Below are 18,823 nucleotides of genomic sequence, written 5' to 3' on the forward strand. Positions count from 1 at the left end.
ATCTTAATATAATTCCCCACATGATCCTGAGATGTTTGACACCTGTTACATCACTCAGTTATTCAGGACAAAAAAGTTGATTTCACAGGGCATACAGTGCTTTAGCATTGAATGCAGTATACATTTCAGTTTTACTCAAAGGTACTGACTGCAATCCTTATGGAAGCATCTCAATATAACTCCCCACATGATCCTGAGATGTTTGACATCTGTTATATCACTCAGGTATTCAAAACAAAAAAGTTGATTTCTCAGTGAATGCAGAGCTTTGCACCAAAAGTATATAGTTGGATTTTACTCTAAAGTACTGTATGAAAACCTTATGCAAACATCTTAATATAACTCTCCACATGATCCTCAGATGTTTGACAACTGCTATATCACTCAGGTATTCAAGACAAAAAAGTTGATTTCTCAAAGCATACAGTGCTTTAGCATTGAATGTAGTATACATTTCAATTTTACTCAAAGGTACTGACTGGAAAACTTATGCAAACATCTCAATAGAACTCTCCACATGATCCTGAGATGTTTGACAGCTGTTATATCACTCAGCTATTCAAGACAAAAAAGTTGATTTCTCAGTGAATGCAGTGCGTTGACACTAGAAGTAGTATACATTCAATTTTACTCAAAGATACTGAATGCAAACCTTATGGAAACATCTCAATATAACTCTCCACATGATACTGAGATGTTTGACACCTGCTACATCACTCAGTTATTCAGGACAAAAAAGTTGATTTCTCAGGGCATACAGTGCTTTAGCATTGAATGAAGTCTACATTTCAATTTACTCAAAGGTACTGACTGCAATCCTTATGGAAGCATCTCAATATAACTCCCCACATGATCCTGAGATGTTTGACATCTGTTATATCACTCAGGTATTCAAAACAAAAAAGTTGATTTCTCAGTGAATGCAGAGCTTTGCACCAAAAGTATATAGTTGGATTTTACTCTAAAGTACTGTACGAAAACCTTATGCAAACATCTTAATATATCTCTCCACATGATCCTGACATGTTTGACAACTGCTATATCACTCAGGTATTCAAGACAAAAAAGTTGATTATCAAAGCATACAGTGCTTTAGCATTGAAAGTAGTATACATTTCAGTTTTATTCAAAGGTACTGACTGGAAAACTTATGCAAACATCTCAATAGAACTCTCCACATGATCCTGAGATGTTTGACACCTGCTATATCACTCAGGTCTTCAAGACAAAAAAGTTGATTTCTCAAAGCATACAGTGCTTTAGCTTTGAATGCAGTATACATTTCAGTTTTACTCAAAGGTACTGACTGGAAAACTTATGCACACATCTCAGTGGATGTCTCCACATGATCCTGAGATGTTTGACATCTGTTATATCACTCAGGTATTCAAGACAAAAAAGTTGATTTCTCAAAGCATACAGTGCTTTAGCATTGAATGTAGTATACATTTCAATTTTACTCAAAGATACTGACTGGAAACCTTATGCAAACATCTCAATATAACTCCCCACATGATCCTGAGATGTTTGACATCTGTTATATCACTCAGGTATTCAAAACAAAAAAGTTGATTTCTCAGTGAAAGCAGAGCTTTGCACTAAAAGTATACAGTTCAATTTTACTCTAAAGTACTGAATGAAAACCTTATGCAAACATCTTAATATAACTCTCCACATGATCCTCAGATGTTTGACAACTGCTATATCACTCAGGTATTCAAGACAAAAAAGTTGATTTCTCAAAGCATACAGTGGTTTAGCATTGAATGCAGTATACATTTCAGTTTTACTCAAAGGTGCTGACTGGAAAACTTATGCACACATCTCAATGGAACTCTCCACATGATCCTGAGATGTTTGACATCTGTTATATCACTCAGGTATTCAAGACAAAAAAGTTGATTTCTCAGTGTATGCAGTGCGTTGACACTAGAAGTATATACTTCCATTTTACTCTAAAGAACTGAATGCAAACCTTATGGAAACATCTTCATATAATTCCCCACATGATCCTGAGATGTTTGACACCTGCTACATCACTCAGTTATTCAGGACAAAAAAGTTGATTTCACAGGGCATACAGTGCTTTAGCATTGAATTAAGTCTACATTTCAATTTACTCAAAGGTACTGACTGCAATCCTTATGGAAGCATCTCAATATAACTCCCCACATGATCCTGAGATGTTTGACAACTGTTATATCACTCAGCTATTCAAGACAAAAAAGTTGATTTCTCAAAGCATACAGTGCTTTAACATTGAATGTAGTATACATTTCAATTTTACTCAAAGATACTGAATGCAAACCTTATTGAAACATCTCAATATAACTCTCCACATGATACTGAGATGTTTGACACCTGCTACATCACTCAGTTATTCAGGACAAAAAAGTTGATTTCTCAGAGTATGCAGTGCTTTAGCCTTGAATGAAGTCTACATTTCAATTTACTCAAAGGTACTGACTGCAATCCTTATGGAAGCATCTCAATATAACTCCCCACATGATCCTGAGATGTTTGACATTTGTTATATCACTCAGGTATTCAAAACAAAAAAGTTGATTTCTCAGTGAATGCAGAGCTTTGCACCAAAAGTATATAGTTGGATTTTACTCTAAAGTACTGTACGAAAACCTTATGCAAACATCTTAATATATCTCTCCACATGATCCTGACATGTTTGACAACTGCTATATCACTCAGGTATTCAAGACAAAAAAGTTGATTTCTCAAAGCATACAGTGCTTTAGCATTGAAAGTAGTATACATTTCAGTTTTATTCAAAGGTACTGACTGGAAAACTTATGCAAACATCTCAATAGAACTCTCCACATGATCCTGAGATGTTTGACACCTGCTATATCACTCAGGTCTTCAAGACAAAAAAGTTGATTTCTCAAAGCATACAGTGCTTTAGCTTTGAATGCAGTATACATTTCAGTTTTACTCAAAGGTACTGACTGGAAAACTTATGCACACATCTCAGTGGATGTCTCCACATGATCCTGAGATGTTTGACATCTGTTATATCACTCAGGTATTCAAAACAAAAAAGTTGATTTCTCAGTGAATGCAGTGCGTTGACTCTAGAAGTATATACTTCCATTTTACTCTAAAGAACTGAATGCAAACCTTATGGAAACATCTTAATATAACTCTCCACATGATCCTGAGATGTTTGACATCTGTTATATCACTCAGGTATTCAAAACAAAAAAGTTGATTTCTCAGTGAATGCAGAGCTTTGCACTAAAAGTATACAGTTCAATTTTACACTAAAGTACTGAATGAAAACCTTAAGCAAACATCTTAATATAACTCTGCAGATGATGCTGAGATGTTTGACATCTGCTATATCACTCAGCTATTCAAGAGAAAAAAGTTGATTTCTCAGTGAATGCAGTGCTTTAGCATTGAATGTAGTATACATTTCAATTTTACTCAAAGGTACTGACTGCAAACCTTATGGAAACATCTTCAATATAATTCCCCACATGATCCTGAGATGTTTGACACCTGTTACATCACTCAGCTATTCAAGACAAAAAAGTTGATTTCTCAAAGCATACAGTGCTTTAGCATTGAATGTAGTATACATTTCAATTTTACTCAAAGATACTGAATGCAAACCTTATTGAAACATCTCAATAGAACTCTCCACATGATCCTGAGATGTTTGACAACTGTTATATCACTCAGCTATTCAAGACAAAAAAGTTGATTTCTCAGTGAATGCAGTGCGTTGACTCTCGAAGTATATACTTCCATTTTACTCTAAAGAAATTTGATGCAAACCTTATGGAAACATCTTAATATAACTCTCCACATGATCCTGAGATGTTTGACACCTGTTACATCACTCAGTTATTCAGTACAAAAAAGTTGATTTCTCAGGGCATACAGTGCTTTAGCATTGAATGAAGTCAACATTTCAATTTAATCAAAGGTACTGACTGCAATCCTTATGGAAGCATATCAATATAACTCCCCACATGATCCTGAGATGTTTGACATTTGTTATATCACTCAGGTATTCAAAACAAAAAAGTTGATTTCTCAGTGAATGCAGAGCTTTGCACCAAAAGTATATAGTTGGATTTTACTCTAAAGTACTGTACGAAAACCTTATGCAAACATCTTAATATATCTCTCCACATGATCCTGACATGTTTGACAACTGCTATATCACTCAGGTATTCAAGACAAAAAAGTTGATTTCTCAAAGCATACAGTGCTTTAGCATTGAAAGTAGTATACATTTCAGTTTTATTCAAAGGTACTGACTGGAAAACTTATGCAAACATCTCAATAGAACTCTCCACATGATCCTGAGATGTTTGACACCTGCTATATCACTCAGGTCTTCAAGACAAAAAAGTTGATTTCTCAAAGCATACAGTGCTTTAGCTTTGAATGCAGTATACATTTCAGTTTTACTCAAAGGTACTGACTGGAAAACTTATGCACACATCTCAGTGGATGTCTCCACATGATCCTGAGATGTTTGACATCTGTTATATCACTCAGGTATTCAAGACAAAAAAGTTGATTTCTCAGTGTATGCAGTGCGTTGACACTAGAAGTATATACTTCCATTTTACTCTAAAGAACTGAATGCAAACCTTATGGAAACATCTTCATATAATTCCCCACATGATCCTGAGATGTTTGACACCTGCTACATCACTCAGTTATTCAGGACAAAAAAGTTGATTTCACAGGGCATACTGTGCTTTAGCATTGAATGAAGTCTACATTTCAATTTACTCAAAGGTACTGACTGCAATCCTTATGGAAGCATCTCAATATAACTCCCCACATGATCCTGAGATGTTTGACAACTGTTATATCACTCAGCTATTCAAGACAAAAAAGTTGATTTCTCAAAGCATACAGTGCTTTAACATTGAATGTAGTATACATTTCAATTTTACTCAAAGATACTGAATGCAAACCTTATTGAAACATCTCAATATAACTCTCCACATGATCCTGAGATGTTTGACACCTGCTATATCACTCAGCTATTCAAGACAAAAAAGTTGATTTCTCAAAGCATACAGTGCTTTAACATTGAATGTAGTATACATTTCAATTTACTCAAAGGTACTGACTGCAATCCTTATGGAAACATCTCAATATAACTCCCCACATGATCCTGAGATGTTTGACATTTGTTATATCACTCAGGTATTCAAAACAAAAAAGTTGATTTCTCAGTGAATGCAGAGCTTTGCACCAAAAGTATATAGTTGGATTTTACTCTAAAGTACTGTATGAAAACCTTATGCAAACATCTTAATATATCTCTCCACATGATCCTGACATGTTTGACAACTGCTATATCACTCAGGTATTCAAGACAAAAAAGTTGATTTCTCAAAGCATACAGTGCTTTAGCATTGAAAGTAGTATACATTTCAGTTTTATTCAAAGGTACTGACTGGAAAACTTATGCAAACATCTCAATATAACTCCCCACATGATCCTGAGATGTTTGACACCTGCTATATCACTCAGGTATTCAAGACAAAAAAGTTGATTTCTCAAAGCATACAGTGCTTTAGCATTGAATGTAGTATACATTTCAGTTTTACTCAAAGGTACTGACTGGAAAACTTATGCACACATCTCAGTGGAACTCTCCACATGATCCTGAGATGTTTGACAGCTGTTATATCACTCAGCTATTCAAGACAAAAAAGTTGATTTCTCAGTGAATGCAGTGCGTTGACACTAGAAGTATATACTCCCATTTTACTCTAAAGAACTGAATGCAAACCTTATGGAAACATCTTAATATAATTCCCCACATGATCCTGAGATGTTTGACACCTGTTACATCACTCAGTTATTCAGTACAAAAAAGTTGATTTCTCAGGGCATACAGTGCTTTAGCATTGAATGAAGTCTACATTTCAATTTACACAAAGGTACTGACTGCAATCCTTATGGAAGCATCTCAATATAACTCCCCACATGATCCTGAGATGTTTGACAACTGTTATATCACTCAGGTATTCAAAACAAAAAAGTTGATTTCTCAGTGAATGCAGAGCTTTGCACTAAAAGTATATAGTTCAATTTTACTCTAAAGTACTGAATGAAAACCTTATGCAAACATCTTAATATAACTCTCCACATGATCCTGAGATGTTTAACAGCTGTTATATCTCTCAGGTATTCAAGACAAAAAAGTTGATTTCTCAAAGCATACAGTGCTTTAGCATTGAATGTAGTATACATTTCAATTTTACTCAAAGGTACTGACTGGAAAACTTATACAAACATCTCAATATAACTCCCCACATGATCCTGAGATGTTTGACATCTGTTATATCACTCAGGTATTCAAAACAAAAAAGTTGATTTCTCAGTGAATACAGAGCTTTGCACCAAAAGTATATAGTTATTTTACCTAAAGTACTGAATGAAAACCTTATGCAAACATCTTAATATATCTCCCCACATGATCCTGAGATGTTTGACATCTGTTATATCACTCAGGTATTCAAGACAAAAAAGTTGATTTCTCAGTGAATGCAGTGCTTTGCCCTAGAAGTATATACTTCCATTTTACTCTAAAGTACTGAATGCAAACCTTATGGAAACATCTTAATATAACTCTCCACATGATCCTGAGATGTTTGACAACTGCTATATCACTCAGGTATTCAAGACAAAAAAGTTGATTTCTCAAAGCATACAGTGCTTTAGCATTGAATGCAGTATACATTTCAGTTTTACTCAAAGGTACTGACTGGAAAACTTATGCAAACATCTCAATAGAACTCTCCACATGATCCTGAGATGTTTGACAGCTGTTATATCACTCAGCTATTCAAGACAAAAAAGTTGATTTCTCAGTGAATGCAGTGCGTTGACACTAGAAGTATATACTTCCATTTTACTCTAAAGAACTGAATGCAAACCTTATGGAAACATCTTAATATAATTCCCCACATGATCCTGAGATGTTTGACACCTGTTACATCACTCAGTTATTCAGGACAAAAAAGTTGATTTCTCAGGGCATACAGTGCTTTAGCATTGAATGAAGTCTACATTTCAATTTACTCAAAGGTACTGACTGCAATCCTTATGGAAGCATCTCAATATAACTCCCCACATGATCCTGAGATGTTTGACATCTGTTATATCACTCAGGTATTCAAAACAAAAAAGTTGATTTCTCAGTGAATGCAGAGCTTTGCACCAAAAGTATATAGTTGGATTTTACTCTAAAGTACTGTATGAAAACCTTATGCAAACATCTTAATATATCTCTCCACATGATCCTGACATGTTTGACAACTGCTATATCACTCAGGTATTCAAGACAAAAAAGTTGATTATCAAAGCATACAGTGCTTTAGCATTGAAAGTAGTATACATTTCAGTTTTATTCAAAGGTACTGACTGGAAAACTTATGCAAACATCTCAATAGAAGTCTCCACATGACCCTGAGATGTTTGACAGCTGTTATATCACTCAGCTATTCAAGACAAAAAAGTTGATTTCTCAGTGAATGCAGAGCTTTGCACTAAAAGTATACAGTTCAATTTTACACTAAAGTACTGAATGAAAACCTTAAGCAAACATCTTAATATAACTCTGCAGATGATGCTGAGATGTTTGACATCTGCTATATCACTCAGGTCTTCAAGACAAAAAAGTTGATTTCTCAAAGCATACAGTGGTTTAGCATTGAATGCAGTATATATTTCAGTTTTACTCAAAGGTGCTGACTGGAAAACTTATGCACACATCTCAATGGAACTCTCCACATGATCCTGAGATGTTTGACAACTGTTATATCACTCAGCTATTCAAGAGAAAAAAGTTGATTTCTCAGTGAATGCAGTGCGTTGACTCTAGAAGTATATACTTCCATTTTACTCTAAAGAACTGAATGCAAACCTTATGGAAACATCTTAATATAATTCCCCACATGATCCTGAGATGTTTGACACCTGTTACATCACTCAGTTATTCAGGACAAAAAAGTTGATTTCTCAGGGCATACAGTGCTTTAGCATTGAATGAAGTCTACATTTCAATTTAATCAAAGGTACTGACTGCAATCCTTATGGAAGCATATCAATATAACTCCCCACATGATCCTGAGATGTTTGACATCTGTTATATCACTCAGGTATTCAAGACAAAAAAGTTGATTTCTCAGTGTATGCAGTGCGTTGACACTAGAAGTATATACTTCCATTTTACTCTAAAGTACTGAATGCAAACCTTATTGAAACATCTCAATAGAACTCTCCACATGATCCTGAGATGTTTGACACCTGCTATATCACTCAGCTATTCAAGACAAAAAAGTTGATTTCTCAAAGCATACAGTGCTTTAACATTGAATGTAGTATACATTTCAATTTTACTCAAAGGTACTGACTGGAAAACTTATGGAAACATCTCAATATAACTCTCCACATGATCCTGAGATGTTTGACAACTGTTATATCACTCAGCTATTCAAGACAAAAAAGTTGATTTCTCAGTGAATGCAGTGCGTTGACACTAGAAGTATATACATTTCAATTTTACTCAAAGATACTGAATGCAAACCTTATGGAAACATCTCAATATAACTCTCCACATGATACTGAGATGTTTGACACCTGCTACATCACTCAGTTATTCAGGACAAAAAAGTTGATTTCTCAGGGCATACAGTGCTTTAGCATTGAATGAAGTCTACATTTCAATTTACTCAAAGGTACTGACTGCAATCCTTATGGAAGCATCTCAATATAACTCCCCACATGATCCTGAGATGTTTGACATTTGTTATATCACTCAGGTATTCAAAACAAAAAAGTTGATTTCTCAGTGAATGCAGAGCTTTGCACCAAAAGTATATAGTTGGATTTTACTCTAAAGTACTGTATGAAAACCTTATGCAAACATCTTAATATATCTCTCCACATGATCCTGACATGTTTGACAACTGCTATATCACTCAGGTATTCAAGACAAAAAAGTTGATTTCTCAAAGCATACAGTGCTTTAGCATTGAAAGTAGTATACATTTCAGTTTTACTCAAAGGTACTGACTGGAAAACTTATGCAAACATCTCAATAGAACTCTCCACATGATCCTGAGATGTTTGACATCTGTTATATCACTCAGGTATTCAAAACAAAAAAGTTGATTTCTCAGTGAATGCAGAGCTTTGCACCAAAAGTATATAGTTGGATTTTACTCTAAAGTACTGTATGAAAACCTTATGCAAACATCTTAATATAACTCTCCACATGATCCTCAGATGTTTGACAACTGCTATATCACTCAGGTCTTCAAGACAAAAAAGTTGATTTCTCAAAGCATACAGTGCTTTAGCATTGAATGCAGTATACATTTCAGTTTTACTCAAAGGTGCTGACTGGAAAACTTATGCACACATCTCAATGGAACTCTCCACATGATCCTGAGATGTTTGACAACTGTTATATCACTCAGCTATTCAAGAGAAAAAAGTTGATTTCTCAGTGAATGCAGTGCGTTGACTCTAGAAGTATATACTTCCATTTTACTCTAAAGAACTGAATGCAAACCTTATGGAAACATCTTAATATAATTCCCCACATGATCCTGAGATGTTTGACACCTGCTACATCACTCAGTTATTCAGGACAAAAAAGTTGATTTCTCAGGGCATACAGTGCTTTAGCATTGAATGAAGTCTACATTTCAATTTAATCAAAGGTACTGACTGGAATCCTTATGTAAGCATCTCAATATAACTCCCCACATGATCCTGAGATGTTTGACATCTGTTATATCACTCAGGTATTCAAAACAAAAAAGTTGATTTCTCAGTGAATGCAGAGCTTTGCACCAAAAGTATATAGTTGGATTTTACTCTAAAGTACTGAATGAAAACCTTATGCAAACATCTTAATATAACTCTCCACATGATCCTCAGATGTTTGACAACTGCTATATCACTCAGGTATTCAAGACAAAAAAGTTGATTTCTCAAAGCATACAGTGCTTTAACATTGAATGTAGTATACATTTCAATTTTACTCAAAGATACTGAATGAAAACCTTATGCAAACATCTCAATAGAACTCTCCACATGATCCTGAGATGTTTGACAGCTGTTATATCACTCAGCTATTCAAGACAAAAAAGTTGATTTCTCAGTGAATGCAGTGCGTTGACACTAGAAGTATATACTCCCATTTTACTCTAAAGAACTGAATGCAAACCTTATATAAACATCTTAATATAATTCCCCACATGATCCTGAGATGTTTGACACCTGTTACATCACTCAGTTATTCAGGACTAAAAAGTTGATTTCTCAGGGCATACAGTGCTTTAGCATTGAATGAAATCTACATTTCAATTTACTCAAAGGTACTGACTGCAATCCTTATGGAAGCATCTCAATATAACTCCCCACATGATCCTGAGATGTTTGACATCTGTTATATCACTCAGGTATTCAAAACAAAAAAGTTGATTTCTCAGTGAATGCAGAGCTTTGCACCAAAAGTATATAGTTGGATTTTACTCTAAAGTACTGAATGAAAACCTTATGCAAACATCTTAATATAACTCTCCACATGATCCTGAGATGTTTGACAACTGCTATATCACTCAGGTATTCAAGACAAAAAAGTTGATTTCTCAAAGCATACAGTGCTTTAGCATTGAAAGTAGTATACATTTCAGTTTTACTCAAAGATACTGAATGGAAACCTTATGCAAACATCTCAATATAACTCCCCACATGATCCTGAGATGTTTGACATCTGTTATATCACTCAGGTATTCAAAACAAAAAAGTTGATTTCTCAGTGAATGCAGAGCTTTGCACCAAAAGTATATAGTTGGATTTTACTCTAAAGTACTGTATGAAAACCTTATGCAAACATCTTAATATAACTCTGCAGATGATGCTGAGATGTTTGACAACTGCTATATCACTCAGGTCTTCAAGACAAAAAAGTTGATTTCTCAAAGCATACAGTGCTTTAGCATTGAATGTAGTATACATTTCAGTTTTACTCAAAGGTGCTGACTGGAAAACTTATGAACACATCTGAATGGAACTCTCCACATGATCCTGAGATGTTTGACAGCTGTTATATCACTCAGCTATTCAAGACAAAAAAGTTGATTTCTCAGTGAATGCAGAGCGTTGACACTAGAAGTATATACTTCCATTTTACTCTAAAGAACTGAATGCAAACCTTATGGAAACATCTTAATATAATTCCCCACATGATCCTGAGATGTTTGACACCTGTTACATCACTCAGTTATTCAGGACAAAAAAGTTGATTTCACAGGGCATACAGTGCTTTAGCATTGAATGAAGTCTACATTTCAATTTACTCAAAGGCACTGACTGCAATCCTTATGGAAGCATCTCAATATAACTCCCCACATGATCCTGAGATGTTTGACAACTGTTATATCACTCAGCTATTCAAGACAAAAAAGTTGATTTCTCAGTGAATGCAGAGCTTTGCACCAAAAGTATATAGTTGGATTTTACTCTAAAGTACTGAATGAAAACCTTATGCAAACATCTCAATATAACTCTCCACATGATCCTGAGATGTTTGACAACTGCTATATCACTCAGGTCTTCAAGACAAAAAAGTTGATTTCTCAAAGCATACAGTGCTTTAGCATTGAATGTAGTATACATTTCAATTTTACTCAAAGATACTGAATGCAAACCTTATTGAAACATCTCAATAGAACTCTCCACATGATCCTGAGATGTTTGACACCTGCTATATCACTCAGGTATTCAAGACAAAAAAGTTGATTTCTCAAAGCATACAGTGCTTTAGCTTTGAATGCAGTATACATTTCAGTTTTACTCAAAGGTACTGACTGGAAAACTTATGCACACATCTCAGTGGATGTCTCCACATGATCCTGAGATGTTTGACATCTGTTATATCACTCAGCTATTCAAGACAAAAAAGTTGATTTCTCAGTGAATGCAGTGCGTTGACTCTAGAAGTATATACTTCCATTTTACTCTAAAGAACTGAATGCAAACCTTATGGAAACATCTTAATATAATTCCCCACATGATCCTGAGATGTTTGACACCTGTTACATCACTCAGTTATTCAGTACAAAAAAGTTGATTTCTCAGGGCATACAGTGCTTTAGCATTGAATGAAGTCAACATTTCAATTTACTCAAAGGTACTGACTGCAATCCTTATGGAAGCATCTCAATATAACTCCCCACATGATCCTGAGATGTTTGACATCTGTTATATCACTCAGGTATTCAAAACAAAAAAGTTGATTTCTCAGTGAATGCAGAGCTTTGCACCAAAAGTATACAGTTCAATTTTACTCTAAAGTACTGAATGAAAACCTTATGCAAACATCTTAATATAACTCTCCACATGATCCTCAGATGTTTGACAACTGCTATATCACTCAGGTATTCAAGACAAAAAAGTTGATTTCTCAAAGCATACAGTGCTTTAGCATTGAATGTAGTATACATTTCAATTTTACTCAAAGATACTGACTGGAAAACCTTATGCAAACATCTCAATATAACTCCCCACATGATCCTGAGATGTTTGACATCTGTTATATCACTCAGGTATTCAAAACAAAAAAGTTGATTTCTCAGTGAATGCAGAGCTTTGCACCAAAAGTATATAGTTGGATTTTACCCTAAAGTACTGAATGAAAACCTTATGCAAACATCTTAATATATCTCTCCACATGATCCTGAGATGTTTGACAACTGCTATATCACTCAGCTCTTCAAGACAAAAAAGTTGATTTCTCAAAGCATACAGTGCTTTAGCATTGAATGTAGTATACATTTCAGTTTTACTCAAAGGTACTGACTGGAAAACTTATGTAAACATCTCAATAGAACTCTCCACATGATCCTGAGATGTTTGACAGCTGTTATATCACTCAGCTATTCAAGACAAAAAAGTTGATTTCTCAGTGAATGCAGTGCGTTGACACTAGAAGTATATACTCCCATTTTACTCTAAAGAACTGAATGCAAACCTTATGGAAACATCTTAATATAATTCCCCACATGATCCTGAGATGTTTGACACCTGTTACATCACTCAGTTATTCAGGACAAAAAAGTTGATTTCTCAGGGCATACAGTGCTTTAGCATTGAATGAAGTCTACATTTCAATTTACTCAAAGGTACTGACTGCAATCCTTATGGAAGCATCTCAATATAACTCCCCACATGATCCTGAGATGTTTGACATCTGTTATATCACTCAGGTAATCAAAACAAAAAAGTTGATTTCTCAGTGAATGCAGAGCTTTGCACCAAAAGTATATAGTTGGATTTTACTCTAAAGTACTGAATGAAAACCTTATGCAAACATCTTAATATATCTCTCCACATGATCCTGAGATGTTTGACAACTGCTATATCACTCAGGTATTCAAGACAAAAAAGTTGATTTCTCAAAGCATACAGTGCTTTAGCATTGAAAGTAGTATACATTTCAGTTTTATTCAAAGGTACTGACTGGAAAACTTATGCAAACATCTCAATAGAACTCTCCACATGATCCTGAGATGTTTGACACCTGTTACATCACTCAGTTATTCAGGACAAAAAAGTTGATTTCTCAGGGCATACAGTGCTTTAGCATTGAATGAAATCTACATTTCAATTTACTCAAAGGTACTGACTGGAAAACTTATGCACACATCTCAGTGGATGTCTCCACATGATCCTGAGATGTTTGACATCTGTTATATCACTCAGGTGTGCAAGACAAAAAAGTTGATTTCTCAGTGAATGCAGGGCTTTGACACTAGAAGTATATACTTCCATTTTACTCTAAAGAACTGACTGCAAACCTTATGGAAACATCTTAATATAACTCCCCACATGATCCTGAGATGTTTGACACCTGCTACATCACTCAGTTATTCAGGACAAAAAAGTTGATTTCACAGGGCATACAGTGCTTTAGCATTGAATGAAGTCTACATTTCAATTTACTCAAAGGTACTGACTGCAATCCTTATGGAAGCATCTCAATATAACTCCCCACATGATCCTGAGATGTTTGACATTTGTTATATCACTCAGGTATTCAAGACAAAAAAGTTGATTTCTCAGTGAATGCAGTGCGTTGACACTAGAAGTATATACTCCCATTTTACTCTAAAGTACTGAATGAAAACCTTACGCAAACATCTTAATATAACTCTCCACATGATCCTCAGATGTTTGACAACTGCTATATCACTCAGGTATTCAAGACAAAAAAGTTGATTTCTCAAAGCATACAGTGCTTTAACATTGAATGTAGTATACATTTCAATTTTACTCAAAGATACTGAATGGAAACCTTATGCAAACATCTCAGTATAACTCCCCACATGATACTGAGATGTTTGACATCTGTTATATCACTCAGGTATTCAAAACAAAAAAGTTGATTTCTCAGTGAATGCAGAGCTTTGCACCAAAAGTATATAGTTGGATTTTACTCTAAAGTACTGTATGAAAACCTTATGCAAACATCTTAATATAACTCTCCACATGATCCTCAGATGTTTGACAACTGCTATATCACTCAGGTATTCAAGACAAAAAAGTTGATTTCTCAAAGCATACAGTGCTTTAGCATTGAAAGTAGTATACATTTCAGTTTTATTCAAAGGTACTGACTGGAAAACTTATGCAAACATCTCAATAGAACTCTCCACATGATCCTGAGATGTTTGACAGCTGTTATATCACTCAGCTGAATGCAAACCTTATGGAAACATCTTAATATAATTCCCCACATGATCCTGAGATGTTTGACAACTGTTATATCACTCAGCTATTCAAGACAAAAAAGTTGATTTCTCAAAGCATACAGTGCTTTAGCATTGAATGTAGTATACATTTCAGTTTTACTCAAAGGTACTGACTGGAAAACTTATGCCCACATCTCAATGGAAGTCTCCACATGATCCTTAGATGTTTGACAACTGTTATATCACTCAGCTATTCAAGACAAAAAAGTTGATTTCTCAGTGAATGCAGTGCGTTGACACTAGAAGTATATACTCCCATTTTACTCTAAAGAACTGAATGCAAACCTTATGGAAACATCTTAATATAATTCCCCACATGATCCTGAGATGTTTGACACCTGTTACATCACTCAGTTATTCAGGACAAAAAAGTTGATTTCACAGGGCATACAGTGCTTTAGCATTGAATGAAGTCTACATTTCAATTTACTCAAAGGTACTGACTGCAATCCTTATGGAAGCATCTCAATATAACTCCCCACATGATCCTGAGATGTTTGACATCTGTTATATCACTCAGGTATTCAAAACAAAAAAGTTGATTTCTCAGTGAATGCAGAGCTTTGCACTAAAAGTATACAGTTCAATTTTACTCTAAAGTACTGAATGAAAACCTTATGCAAACATCTTAATATAACTCTCCACATGATCCTGAGATGTTTGACAACTGCTATATCACTCAGGTATTCAAGACAAAAAAGTTGATTTCTCAAAGCATACAGTGCTTTAGCATTGAATGTAGTATACATTTCAGTTTTACTCAAAGGTACTGACTGGAAAACTTATGCAAACATCTCAATAGAACTCTCCACATGATCCTGAGATGTTTGACAACTGTTATATCACTCAGCTATTCAAGACAAAAAAGTTGATTTCTCAGTGAATGCAGTGCGTTGACTCTAGAAGTATATACTTCCATTTTACTCTAAAGAACTGAATGCAAACCTTATGGAAACATCTTAATATAATTCCCCACATGATCCTGAGATGTTTGACACCTGTTACATCACTCAGTTATTCAGGACAAAAAAGTTGATTTCTCAGGGCATACAGTGCTTTAGCATTGAATGAAGTCTACATTTCAATTTACTCAAAGGTACTGACTGCAATCCTTATGGAAGCATCTCAATATAACTCCCCACATGATCCTGAGATGTTTGACATCTGTTATATCACTCAGGTATTCAAAACAAAAAAGTTGATTTCTCAGTGAATGCAGAGCTTTGCACCAAAAGTATATAGTTGGATTTTACTCTAAAGTACTGAATGAAAACCTTATGCAAACATCTTAATATAACTCTCCACATGATCCTGAGATGTTTGACAACTGCTATATCACTCAGGTATTCAAGACAAAAAAGTTGATTTCTCAAAGCATACAGTGCTTTAGCATTGAATGTAGTATACATTTCAATTTTACTCAAAGGTACTGACTGCAATCCTTATGGAAGCATCTCAATATAACTCCCCACATGATCCTGAGATGTTTGACAACTGTTATATCACTCAGCTATTCAAGACAAAAAAGTTGATTTCTCAAAGCATACAGTGCTTTAGCATTGAATGTAGTATACATTTCAGTTTTACTCAAAGGTACTGACTGGAAAACTTATGCCCACATCTCAATGGAAGTCTCCACATGATCCTGAGATGTTTGACAACTGTTATATCACTCAGCTATTCAAGACAAAAAAGTTGATTTCTCAGTGAATGCAGTGCGTTGACTCTAGAAGTATATACTTCCATTTTACTCTAAAGAACTGAATGCAAATCTTATGGAAACATCTTAATACAATTCCCCACATGATCCTGAGATGTTTGACACCTGTTACATCACTCAGTTATTCAGTACAAAAAAGTTGATTTCTCAGGGCATACAGTGCTTTAGCATTGAATGAAGTCTACATTTCAATTTAATCAAAGGTACTGACTGGAATCCTTATGTAAGCATCTCAATATAACTCCCCACATGATCCTGAAATGTTTGACATCTGTTATATCACTCAGGTATTCAAAACAAAAAAGTTGATTTCTCAGTGAAAGCAGAGCTTTGCACTAAAAGTATACAGTTCAATTTTACTCTAAAGTACTGAATGAAAACCTTATGCAAACATCTTAATATAACTCTCCACATGATCCTCAGATGTTTGACAACTGCTATATCACTCAGGTATTCAAGACAAAAAAGTTGATTTCTCAAAGCATACAGTGCTTTAGCATTGAATGTAGTATACATTTCAATTTTACTCAAAGATACTGAATGGAAACCTTATGCAAACATCTCAATATAACTCCCCACATGATCCTGAGATGTTTGACATCTGTTATATCACTCAGGTATTCAAAACAAAAAAGTTGATTTCTCAGTGAATGCAGAGCTTTGCACCAAAAGTATATAGTTGGATTTTACTCTAAAGTACTGTATGAAAACCTTATGCAAACATCTTAATATATCTCTCCACATGATCCTGACATGTTTGACAACTGCTATATCACTCAGGTATTCAAGACAAAAAAGTTGATTTCTCAAAGCATACAGTGCTTTAGCATTGAAAGTAGTATACATTTCAGTTTTATTCAAAGGTACTGACTGGAAAACTTATGCAAACATCTCAATAGAACTCTCCACATGATCCTGAGATGTTTGACATCTGTTATATCACTCAGGTATTCAAAACAAAAAATTTGATTTCTCAGTGAAAGCAGAGCTTTGCACTAAAAGTATACAGTACAATTTTACTCTAAAGTACTGAATGAAAACCTTATGCAAACATCTTAATATAACTCTCCACATGATCCTGAGATGTTTGACAACTGCTATATCACTCAGGTCTTCAAGACAAAAAAGTTGATTTCTCAAAGCATACAGTGGTTTAGCATTGAATGTAGTATACATTTCAGTTTTACTCAAAGGTGCTGACTGGAAAACTTATGCACACATCTCAATGGAACTCTCCACATGATCCTGAGATGTTTGACAACTGTTATATCACTCAGCTATTCAAGAGAAAAAAGATGATTTCTCAGTGAATGCAGTGCGTTGACTCTCGAAGTATATACTTCCATTTTACTCTAAAGAACTGAATGCAAACCTTATGGAAACATCTTAATATAATTCCCCACATGATCCTGAGATGTTTGACACCTGTTACATCACTCAGTTATTCAGGACAAAAAAGTTGATTTCACAGGGCATACAGTGCTTTAGCATTGAATGAAGTCTACATTTCAATTTACTCAAAGGTACTGACTGCAATCCTTATGGAAGCATCTCAATATAACTCCCCACATGATCCTGAGATGTTTGACATCTGTTATATCACTCAGGTATTCAAAACAAAAAAGTTGATTTCTCAGTGAATGCAGAGCTTTGCACCAAAAGTATATAGTTCAATTTTACTCTAAAGTACTGAGTGAAAAGCTTATGCAAACACCTTAAAATAACTCGGCAGATGATCCTGAGATGTTTGACAACTGCTATATCACTCAGGTATTCAAGACAAAAAAGTTGATTTCTCATAGCATACAGTGCTTTAGCATTGAATGTAGAATACATTTCAATTTTACTCAAAGATACTGAATGGAAACCTTATGCAAACATCTCAATAGAACTCTCCACATGATACTGAGATGTTTGTCAGCTGTTATATCACTCAGCTATTCAAGACAAAAAAGTTGATTTCTCAGTGAATGCAGTGCGTTGACACTAGAAGTATATACTCCCATTTTACTCTAAAGAACTGAATGCAAACCTTATGGAAACATCTTAATATAATTCCCCACATGATCCTGAGATGTTTGACACCTGTTACATCACTCAGTTATTCAGGACAAAAAAGTTGATTTCTCAGGGCATACAGTGCTTTAGCATTGAATGAAGTCTACATTTCAATTTACTCAAAGGTACTGACTGCAATCCTTATGGAAGCATCTCAGTATAACTCCCCACATGATCCTGAGATGTTTGACATCTGTTATATCACTCAGGTATTCAAAAC

This window comes from Mobula hypostoma, chromosome 26 (assembly GCF_963921235.1).
Source record: "Mobula hypostoma chromosome 26, sMobHyp1.1, whole genome shotgun sequence".
Classification (NCBI taxonomy): Eukaryota; Metazoa; Chordata; class Chondrichthyes; order Myliobatiformes; family Myliobatidae; genus Mobula; species Mobula hypostoma.